At 38.3% G+C, this 11,888-nt stretch overlaps 1 non-coding gene across 1 annotated transcript; it reads left to right on the top strand.

The window, feature by feature from the left end:
• The first annotated feature begins 252 nt into the window (after positions 1-252).
• Positions 253-360, top strand: LOC130937271 (small nucleolar RNA R71). The gene has a single exon (XR_009068495.1). It is a non-coding gene; the product is annotated as a small nucleolar RNA R71 (small nucleolar RNA).
• The last annotated feature ends 11,528 nt before the right edge of the window (positions 361-11,888 follow it).

Consider the following 11,888-nt stretch of genomic DNA (forward strand, 5'->3'; position numbering starts at 1 on the left):
TCAATATTTTGTTCTGAGCCAATATGGCATTAAGAGTATCAATCTCAAGAACTCTTTTCTTCTGAGTCATCCCATTATTCACAGAATTTCTTTCAAAAGTGTACATGAACTGGTTATTTGCAACCATCTCAATAAGTTCCTGGCTTCTGTAGGTGTTTTTAGATGAAGAGATCCACCAGCAGAATGGTCCAATGACATCTTGGACAATTTAGACAGACCATCATAGAATATACATATGATGCTCCATTCTGGAAGCATGTCAGAAGGACACCTTTTGATTAATTACTTGTATCTTTCCCAAGCTTCATAGAGGGTTTCACCTTCCTTCTGTTTGAAGGTTTGGACTTCCACTCTATGCTTGCTCATTATTTGAAGTGGAAAGAATTTGGTCAGAAAAGCATTGACCAACTTGTCCCAAGAGTTTAGGCTTTCTCTAGGTTGTGAGTCCAACCATATCCTAGCTCTGTCTCTTACATCAAAAGGGAAAAGCATAAGTCTGTAGACTTCGGGATCAACCTCATTGGTCTTAATAGTATCATAGATTTGCAAGAACTTAGCTAAAAACTGATGAGGATCTTCCGATGGAAGTCCATAAAACTTGCAATTCTGCTGCATTAGAGAAACTAATTGAGGCTTAAGCTCAAAGTTGTTTGCTCCAATGGCAGGAATTAAGATGCTTCTTCCATAGAAGTTAGATGTTGGTGCAGTATAGTCACCAAGCATCTTCCTTGCATCTGTGGCATTGTTGTTGGGTTCGGCTTCCATGTCTACTTCTTTTTCAAAATTTTCTGTAATGTCCTCTCCCGAGTGTTGTGCTTTAGCTTCTCTTAGCTTCTTCTTTAGAGTCCTTTCAGGTTCAGGATCAGCTTCAACAAGAATATTTTTATCCCTGTTTATGCTCATACGAAAAAAAGAGAACAAAAGGGAGTAGTGGAATTTTCTATGTCACAGTATAGAGATTCCTTGAGGTGTCAGAAGAAAAGAAGAATAAAGGAATGAGGTAGAGAGAGAATGAGAAGAATTCAAGCACAGAGGAAGAGAGAGGGTTCAAATTATAAGGAGAGGAGAAGTGTTGAAAAATTAAAACTAAAAAGATTTAAAAAAATTTAAAACTAAAAAGATTTTTGAAAAAGTGGTTAGTGATTTTTGAAAATTGGAAGTGGAAAAGTGGTTTGGTGGTTTTGAAAAGATAAAAAATAGTAATTAGTTGAAAAAGATTTGAAAATAATTTTGAAAAGATAAGAAGTTAGAAAGAAAAGATTTTGAAATCAAAATTTAAAAAGATATGATTGAAAGAGATTTGATTGAAAAATATATGATTTAAAAAAATATGATTGAAAAGATTTGATTTTTAAAATTGATGACTTGACTAACAAGAAACTAAAAGATATGATTCTAAAATTCAAAGATTGAACCTTTCTTAACAAGAAAGTAACAAACTTGCAATTTTTTGAATCACAACATTAATTGTTAACAAGGATTTTTGAAAATGTGGAAAGATAAGATTTTAAAATTATGAATTAAAACATGAAAATTTGAAAAAATTTGAATTGGAAAAGAAATTACCTCCCTTGTGTCATCCTGGCGTTAAACGCCTAGAATGATATCCATTCTGGTGTTTAACACCCATGTGGCTGCCTCTTTGGGCGTTTAACGCCCAGCCAGATACCATGGCTGGCGTTAAATGCCAGAAATCCTTCTTTACTTGGCGTTTTTATAAACGCCCAAAATGATAGCCATTATGGCATTTAATGCCTAAATTGCCTCTTTACTAATGTTTTAACGCCAGTGAGTTCTTTTTCTCTGTGGTTCTTCTACCTTATGTTCTAAACCTTCATTTCTTTGTATTATTTACTTGAAAATATATATTTTTTTTAATTTTTAATGAAGTGAGAGAAATACAACAAAATGAAATAAAACATAAAAATGCAAGATCAAAATAAGTAAGGCATGCAAGGACACTTTGAATGTCAAGATGAACACCAAGAACACTTTGAAGATCATGATGAACATCAAGGACATATTTTTGAAAAATTTTTAAGAAAAGAAAGACATGTAAGAAACCAAACTTAGAAATTTTGAATGTTCAAACACTATGATTTTGAAAATGCATATGAAAACCAACATAAAATATAAAACAAGGAAATCATGAGATTGAACAAAGGAAATCATCAAGAACAACTTGAAGATCAGAGAAGAACACAATGAATTTTTTTGTTTTTTATGATTCTATTAAAATTTTTTTGTATTTTTCGAAAATAAAAATAAAAAACATAAACATAAAATAGAATTACCTAATCTAAGCAACAAGATGAACCGTCAGTTGTCCAAACTCGAACAATCCCCGGCAACGGTGCCAAAAACTTGGTGCACAAAATTGTGATCACAGTTTTCACAACTCCGCACAACTAACCAGCAAATGCACTGGGTTGTCCAAGTAATACCTTACGTGAGTAAGGGTCAATCCCACGGAGTTTGTCAGCTTGAAGCAAGCTATGGTCATCTTGTAAATCTCAGTCAGGCGGATTTAAATGGTTATGACGTGTTGATAATTTAAAGATAAATAACACATAAAATAAGATAAAGATAATTATGTAATACATTAGTGGGAATTTCAGATAAGCGTTTGGAGATGCTTTATTGCTTATGTAATACATTATAAAGTGGCAACCCTCTATCACCCTCAAACAAGTGGACAGGTTGAAGTTTCCAACAGGGAACTCAAGAGGATTCTGGAGAAGAGCGTCAGTGTTTCAAGAAAGGACTGGTCTAGGAAGCTTGATGATGCTCTTTGGGCATACTGGACAGCGTACAAGACTCCCATTGGTATGTCCCCTTACCAGTTGGTCTATGGCAGAGCCTGTCACTTGCCAGTTGAGCTGGAGCATAAAGCTTACTGGGCAATTGATGAGAGAGAATTTATGCCAATTCGAAAAACTAGATAAAGTAATTCCGTTGTGAGTATAGTCCAAACCGGTAATGGATCCTCTCAATCAAAATTCAATTCTAAAGATAATGTCACAATTCAAAGAAAAATTAACCGAGAGTATTTCGATTCCCGGGTCGTTCTCCCTAGGAACTAGTGACAACGAGTATATACAATTTTGGTTGCTAGAAAGCAAGGGTTTTCAATGATGATGAAGCAATAAAGAGATAGAGAGATAAAAGAACTAGACAAAATTACAATTAATAAAGCAATAAAGGAATAAAAGAACTATGTATATAATATGGACAAGTAAAACTATAAAGTGATGGAAAGGTAGTTCAAAACATAAATGCAACCTTGACTTGGGATGAATTATGGAATCCCTTCCTTGCCATAACCACAACTATGATAATTATGATGGATTAATCTCACTAAGTCAACCCCCACATCGGAGAGTAAGTCAAGTGAGCATAATTGTTATCAATCCACAAGTCCTAGCTAACTTACTAATTACCTTAGTAAAAAGCTAGCATTAGTGGACACAATAACAATTAACAACTCAAGAATTATCACTAAATGTTGGACATTATGGTACGCACAACTTGGTACGCATAATTGTAATCTCAACTCTTTTTCACAACTTCGCACAACTAACCAGCAAGTGCACTGGATCGTCCAAGTAATAAACCTTACGTGAGTAAGGCTCGATCCCACGGAGATTGTCGGCTTGAAGCAAGCTATGATCATCTTATAAATCTCAGTCAGGCGGATTCAAATAGTTATGGAGTTTTGATAATTAAAATATAAATAAACATAAGATAAAAATAGAGATACTTATGTAATACATTGGTGGGAATTTCAGATAAGCGTATGGAGATGCGTTGTTCCTTCTGAATCTCTGCTTTCCTATTGCCTTCATCCAATCCTTCATACTTCTTTCTATGGTTAGCTGTATGTTGGGTGTCACCGTTGTCAATGGCTACTTCCCGTCCTCTCAGTGAAAATGGTCCTCTACGATTTCTGTACGGCTAATCAACTGTCGAATTTCTCGTCTCGGATGAAAAATACCATGCACAGATATCGTATGGCTAATCAGCTATTGGTTCTCGATCGTGTAGGAATAGGATTTACTATCCTTTTGTATCTGTCACTACGCCCTACAGTCGCGAGTTTGAAGCTCGTCATAGTCATCCCATCCCAAATCCTGCTCGGAATACCACAGACAAGGTTAGGAACTTTCTGGATCTCAAGAATAGTGCCAATGGATTCTATCCTCTACCACGAAGATTCTAATCTCGGATTCAGATGCCCCATTGTCAGAGGGGAGTCGATGTGAATCGTTGATTAGAAACCCAAGAGATATACATTCAAGCTTGTTTTCGTGTAGAACTGAAGTGGTTGTCAATCACGCGTTCATGAGTGAGAATGGTGATGAGTGTCACATAATCATCACATTCATCATGTTCTTGTGTGTGAATGAATATCTTAGAATAAGAATAAGCATGAATTGAATAGAAGAACAATAGTACTTTGCATTAATAGTATAGACTATTATATATTGCTGGAAACCTCTGGATGTCCACTTTCCAACGCAATTAAGAGCGCGCCATTTAGGCTTTTGTAGCTTCAAAAAATCTATTTCGAGTGCAGGGAGGTCAGAATCCAACAACATCTGTAGTCCTTCTTCAGCCTCTGAATCAGATTTTTGCTCAGGTCCCTCAATTTCAGCCAGAAAATACATGAAATCACAGAAAAACACACAAACTCATAGTAAATTATAGAAATGTAAATTTTGCTTAAAAATTAATAAAAATATACTAAAAAGTAGCTAGATCCTACTAAAAACTATCTAAAAATAATGCTAAAAAGCGTATAAATTATCCGCTCATCACAACACCAAACTTAAATTGTTGCTTGTCCCCAAGCAACTGAAAATAAAATAGGATAAAAAGAAGAGAACATACAATGAATCTCACAATATCAATGAAACTTAGTCCCAATTAGATGAGCGGGGCTAGTAGCTTTTTGCTTCTGAATAGTTTTAGCATCTCACTTTATCCTTTGAAATTCAGAATGATTGGCATCTATAGGAACTCAAAATTTTAGATAGTGTTATTGATTCCCCTAGTTCAGTATGTTGATTCTTGAACACAGCTACTTTATGAGTCTTGGCCGTGGCCCTAAGCACTTTGTTTTCCAGTATTACCACTGGATACATAAATGCCACAGACACATAATTGTGTGAACCTTTTCAAATTGTGACTCAGCTTTGCTAAAGTCCCCAGTTAGAGGTGTCCAGAGTTCTTAAGCACACTCTTTTTGCTTTGGATCACGACTTTAACCACTCAGTGTCAAGCTTTTCACTTGGACCTTCATGCCACAAGCACATGGTTAGGGATAGCTTGATTTAGCCGCTTAGGCCTGGATTTTATTTCCTTGGGCCCTCCTATTCATTAATGCTCAAAGCCTTGGATCCTTTTTACCCTTTCCTTTTGGTTTAAAGGGCTATTGGCTTTTTCTGCTTGCTTTTTCTTTCTTTCTTTCTTTCTTTTTTTTTGCCTTTTTTTTGCTATTTTTTTCACTGCTTTTTCTTGCTTCAAGAATCAATTTCATGATTTTTCAGATTATCAATAACATTTTTCTTTGTTAATCATTCTTTCAAGAGCCAATAATTTTAACATTCATAAACTTCACTATAAAAAATATGCACTGTTCAAGCATTTATTTAGAAAACAAAAAGTTTTTTCATCACATCAAAATAATTAAACTAATTTCAAGATAAAATTTGAAATCCAAGTACTTCTTGTTCTTTTGTAATTAGGCACATTTTTCATTTAAGCGAGGTGAAGGATTCATGGAATTATTCATAGCTTTAAGGCATAGACACTAGACACTAATGATAATGTAATTAAGACACAAACATAGATAAAACATCAAGCATCAAATTCAAAAAACAGAAAAATAAAAACAAGTCTTACTACCAAATAACTTGGCATTCAGCTTCGTGATTGCTCCAAGGTACTTAGCAACTTGCTCTTTAGTAATATCTTCATCCTCATCAGAGGAGGAATAGTCATCAGAGTTCATGAATGGCAGAAGTAGGTTCAATGGAATCTCTATGGTCTCTAGATGAGCCTAAGATTCCTTAGGTTCCTCAATTGGGAACTCCTTTTTGTCCAGAGGACGTCCCATGAGGTCTTTCTCACTGGGATTCACGTCCTCCTCCCCCTCTCTAGGTTCGGCCACACCAAGTAAGGTTATGGCCTTGCACTCTCTTTTTGGATTCTCTTCTGTATTGCTTAGGAGAGTACTTGGAGGATTTTCAGTGACTCTTTTACTCAGCTGGCCCACTTGTGCCTCAAAATTTCTAATGGAGGACCTTGTTTCATTCATGAAACTTAGAATGGCCTTAGATAGATCAGAGACTATTTTTGCTAAGCTAGAGGGGCTCTACTCAGAATTCTCTGTCTGTTGCTGAGAGGATGATGGAAAAGGCTTGCTATTGCTAAGCCTGTTTCTTCCACCATTATTAAAGCCTTGTTGAGGATTTTGTTGATCCTTCCATGAGAAATTTGGATGATTGCTCCACGAGGGATTATAGGCGTTTCCATAGGCTTTACCCATGTAATTCACCTCTGCCATTACAGGGTTGATGACAAGTCATCATATACCCATTTTTCAAGCTAATTTCACTTGTTTTGTTAGTCTTTATGCACTTTCTTGCTTCTTAAGTAAGTGATTTGGAGTGAAAATGCACAACTTCTTTAAATCAAGCAACCACCATGAAATTAATGATAATCCATGAGGTTTAAGCTAATTTTAATTGAATTTTAATTGATTTATAAGCCTCTTGAATTTAGTGATACTTTGAGTGGTTGTTTTGGTTTATTGTAGGTGAAGAAAAGGAAAAAAGGAAAAGCGTGGCCTAAGGAAGTGTGGCTCAAGGAAAAGAAAGTGTGGTCAAAGAGAGAAGAAGTGTGCTGCATGCAATGGGGGAGGCAAGCATTGCCCTCCACAAGGGCACACTGCCCTCTAGGAGGGCAACATAAGGGAACCAAGCAAAGAAGGCAACTCTGCCCTGCCCACTACAAGGGCAGAGCACAAAGTTGTGCCTTGGAACCAAGAAGAAGAAAATGTTGCCCTGCCCTCCACAAGGGCAGTATCGGGCTCACCAAGGGAGAAATTCAAAGGAAATTGTCTCCAAATGCTTGTCACAAGAGTTGAACACGGGACCATGAGGAAGCTAGGACTTAAGACCCATTACCGTGCCAAGAGACCAAGGAAAATGGTGTAGCGTGTGCGTCCGCCCAGGTTCGAACACGGGATTGCATTTTGGAAACACTACCCTGCCCTTCGCGAGGGCAGGGCAGCATTTGGTTGATGCACAACTCTGGCGCACCAAAAAGTGAATCTGGCGCATCACAGCTCAATCCTGGCAGCACCAAGCACGCACCGTGGCAATTCTGGCGCACCAAATTTTTCCTGCCCTGCCCTCGGCGCGGGCAGGGCAGCGTTTTGCGCACCAAGCTGCGCCAACATGCACCAGGCCGCACCAAAGCCACACCAACATGCACCAAATCCTGCCCTGCCCTCCACATGGGCAGGGCAGCCTCCTGGGAGCTACCATTTTGGGCCGAAAAATTCAATTAAAATTCCAATCAAAGTCATTTCTTCACCAAATCAAAAGCCCATCCAAATTCCAAAATCCAAGAATAGAAAGTGTATAAATAGGATCTAGTTTGATGTAATTAGGACCTTTTTGATCACTCACCTTTAGCTTGACTTTTGAATTTTGCACTTTCTGGAGCTTTGAATTTCTTGCAATTGTTCCTGAGAGACTTGACCGAGAGTTCAGATGATTAAGGGAGAATTGACTGATCTCCTTCCTCGTGTTTACTCGGGCAATTCCACTCTTTTTTTTTTGAGTTTTGGGTGTGTGAAATTGAGGAAATTCTGTCTCAATTCCCATCTAAAATCTCTTTAAATCCTTTTATGCACAATTGAATTTCATTTCTGTACTTCTACTGTTTCTTCTTTAATTTTCTGTCAATTGCTTTGATAACTCGGATCTGGGAAGGAAATTGAGTTTTAGGCTCTGCTACCTAAGCTCTTGAGTCCTGAGATCACAATTTACTTGGGTTCTTCTGTGAACCTTGCTGCATTTTAATTTCAATTTCTGTTTGAATCATCATTGCTTCCAATTCAATTTCTGCTCTATTAATTGTGGTAATTCACTTTCTCTTTGTTTAGATTCTGCAATCCCAGTCCTCAAATCCCTTTTACATTCAAGCAATTTACATTTCTTGCCATTTAAGTTACTGCAATTACATTTCTTGCACTTTAAGTTTCAGTCATTTACTTTCTTGTTCTTTAAGATTCTGCAAATTTACTTTCCTGCTCTTTAATTTACTGCAATTTTCCCTTTCCCCTTTACATTTCCTGTCATTTACTTCCTGTTGGATACAAAACACTCAACCAATACTTGATTCGCTTGACTAAATCAACCACTAAACTAAAATTGCTCAATCCTTCAATCCCTGTGGGATCGACCTCACTCATGTGAGTTATTATTACTTGATGCGACCCGGTACACTTGCCGGTGAGTTTTGTGTCGGATCGTTTTCCGCACATCAAGTTTTTGGCGCCGTTGCCGGGGATTGAAATAGATTGACAATGATTAAGTGAAGTGGAGGTCTAGATTAAGCACTTTTTCTTTTCTGTTATTCTAATTCCTACTAACACACTAACTGTTTGAATTTTTGCTTAAACTAACTAAAACCTCATTCTAGCAATAGATTGAAGTTTTATTAATTTTCTGGGTCTGTGTGTTTATTGTTGTGTGTTTGTATGTCAGGTACAGGAAGATCTTCTCCTGTCCTCTCTGAAATTGACCAAAGAACTCTTCGAAGAATAAGAAGAGCTGAAAGAGGAAAGAACGTCATTGGAGAGGAAGAATCTGAGGAGGAATTCCAAGAGATGGAAGGAGATCCCAATCAGCCAGGAGAAGGAGCCAACAATAACCAACAACAACGAAGAGTCTTGGCTTCATACACATTTGCAAATGCTAGACACTGTGGGAGTAGCATTCTTCCCCCCAATGTCAATGCAAACAATTTTGAACTCAAGCCACAACTCATCACTTTGGTTCAAAACAACTGTTCTTTTGGAGGAGGACCATTGGAGGACCCAAACCAACACTTATCCACCTTCTTGAGGATTTGTGACACTGTTAAAACCAATGGTGTGCCTCCTGACAGTTACAAGTTGTTGCTCTTTCCATTCTCTCTCAGAGACAAAGCCACCCAATGGCTAGAAACATTCCCAAAGGAAAGCATCAACACTTGGGATGACTTGGTGAGCAAGTTCCTTGCCAAATTTTATCCCCCTCAAAGAATCCTAAGATTGAAGACTGAGGTGCAGACATTCACTCAAATGGAGGCTGAGAATTTGTATGAAGCATGGGAAAGATACAAAGCTCTATTGAGAAAGTGTCCACCAGAGATGTTTACTGAATGGGATAAGTTACAAAACTTCTATGAAGGACTCACTCTAAAGGCTCAAGAAGCACTTGATCACTCAGCAGGAGGCTCATTACAACTCATGAAAACCACAGAGGAAGCTCAAAACCTCATTGATATGGTGGCCAATAACCAATATTTCTTTGCTCATCAAAGACAACGCCAACCATCACAGAGAAGAGGAGTAATGGAGTTAGAAGGAGTGGATTCAATTCTAGCTCAGAACAAGATGATGCAGCAGCAGATTCAACAACAGTTTGAGCAAATGGCCAAAAGAATTGATGGCTTGCAAGTGGCAGCAGTGAGCACCACAAGCCAACCTCCAACCACTTGGGTGCAAAGTGAAGAAACTCAAGAGGAGCAATAGCAAGAGCAAGTCCAATACATGCGCAACCAAAATCCTGGAACAAATGAAGTCTATGGTGAAACCTACAATCCATCTTGGAAGAACCATCCCAACCTCAGATGGGGAGATAACCATAATCAAAACCAACAACCATGGCAAAGAAACACAGGTCAAAACAATTGGAAAAACATAAACCACAACCCCCAGCCAAACACTAACCAGAATACATATAGAAAACCACAAAATAACTACCCCAACTCTAACCATCATCCACCTAACAACCACCCAACAAATCAAAACACCTATCATCATCCATTAACACCCCAAAACCAACCAATCTCACAAGACTCCCAGAGGATCACCAATCTAGAAATGCTCATGGAGAAAATGATGAAGAACCAAGAGTTGACAACAAAGAACCAAGAAGCTTCAATAAAGAACTTGGAAAGGCAAATTGGGCAAATCTCCAAGCAGATTTCTGTTGAGAAGCCATCAAGTTCACTACCTAGTGACACCATTCCCAACCCAAAGGAAGAATGCAAGGTCGTGCAACTAAGAAGTGGAAAAGTGTTATTGGATGGTGACCAAGGGGCAGCCAAACATACTGACAATGAGCCAACAAAGAATGCTGAAGCCATCAACAAGGGCAAGCTAAGCAAGAATGTCCCAGAAAAACTCACAGAGGAAAACAACAAACCAAATAATTTGAAGAAAGGAGAGCAGATCATGGAAGAACCAAATTCAAAACAACATCAAGTGAAGAAGAGCTCAACACCACCACTGCCATATCCACAGAGATTTCACAAAGAGACTAAGGATCAGCATTTCCACAAATTTCTTGAGACTTTCAAGAAATTGGAAATCAACATACCTTTGGCCGAGGCTTTGGAGCAAATGCCTCTGTATGCCAAGTTCTTGAAAGAGCTCATCAACAAGAAAAGAGATTGGAATGAGAAGGAAACGGTGATGCTTAGTGAGGAATGTAGCGCTGTGCTCCAAAAAGGAATCCCACCAAAACTTAAGGATCCAGGGAGTTTTGTAGTGTCATGCACTATAGGCAAACTATCCTTGGACAAAGCTCTCTGTGATCTTGGAGCTAGTATCAACTTAATGCCCTTGTCCATGATGAAGAAGCTTGCCATAGAAGAACTCAAACCCACCAGGATGTCACTAGTCATGGCCGACAGATCAATCAAGACACCAAATGGAATTGTGGAAAATTTGCTAGTAAAGGTTGGAGAGTTTATCTTCCCTGCGGACTTTGTAATCCTAGATACCGAGGAGGAAGGCAACAATTCAATCATCTTGGGCAGACCATTTCTAGCAACTGCAAGAGCCATTATAGATGTGGAAAAAGGAGAAATGATTTTCAGAGTACACAATGAGCAAATGATCATAAATGTTTTTAAGTCAATGCAACACCCTCCAGAGCAGGAAGATCATTTGAGGGTGGATATGATAGAGAGCCTGGTGGAAGAAATGTTAGACATTGATCAACATGAGCAAGAAAAAGACAATCAAGAAACAATAGAGGAACTAGTAGCTGAGGCTTCCATAGACAAAGAGGTGGAACCAAGCAAGAAAGAAGAGGTGCAAAAGTAGGAACTGAAGCCATTACCTTCTCATCTCAAATATGCATTTCTTGGCACTTCAGAGAGCTTCCCAGTGATCATCAATTCCTCCTTGTCAAAGAAAGAAGAAGGAGAGCTTCTTGATGTTCTCAGAACTCACAAGGATGCCTTAGGATGGACCATTGATGACCTGAAAGGCATCAGCCCTACAGTATGCATGCATAAGATTCTGTTGGAGGACAATTCCAAAGCAGTAATTCAACCTCAGAGAAGACTAAATCCTGCAATGAAGGAAGTCGTCCAGAAGGAAGTAATGAAATTATGGAATGTAGGAATCATATATCCTATTTCCGATAGCTCATGGGTAAGCCCAGTCCAAGTGGTACCGAAGAAAGGTGGGATGACAGTCATTATTAATGAGAGGAGTGAACTCATTCCCACCAGAACTGTGACAGGGTGGAGGATGTGTATTGACTATAGAAGGTTGAATGATGCCACACGCAAAGATCACTTCCCACTTCCTTTTA

The sequence above is a fragment of the Arachis stenosperma genome, chromosome 6 (assembly GCF_014773155.1).
Source record: "Arachis stenosperma cultivar V10309 chromosome 6, arast.V10309.gnm1.PFL2, whole genome shotgun sequence".
In the NCBI taxonomy this organism is placed as follows: Eukaryota; Viridiplantae; Streptophyta; class Magnoliopsida; order Fabales; family Fabaceae; genus Arachis; species Arachis stenosperma.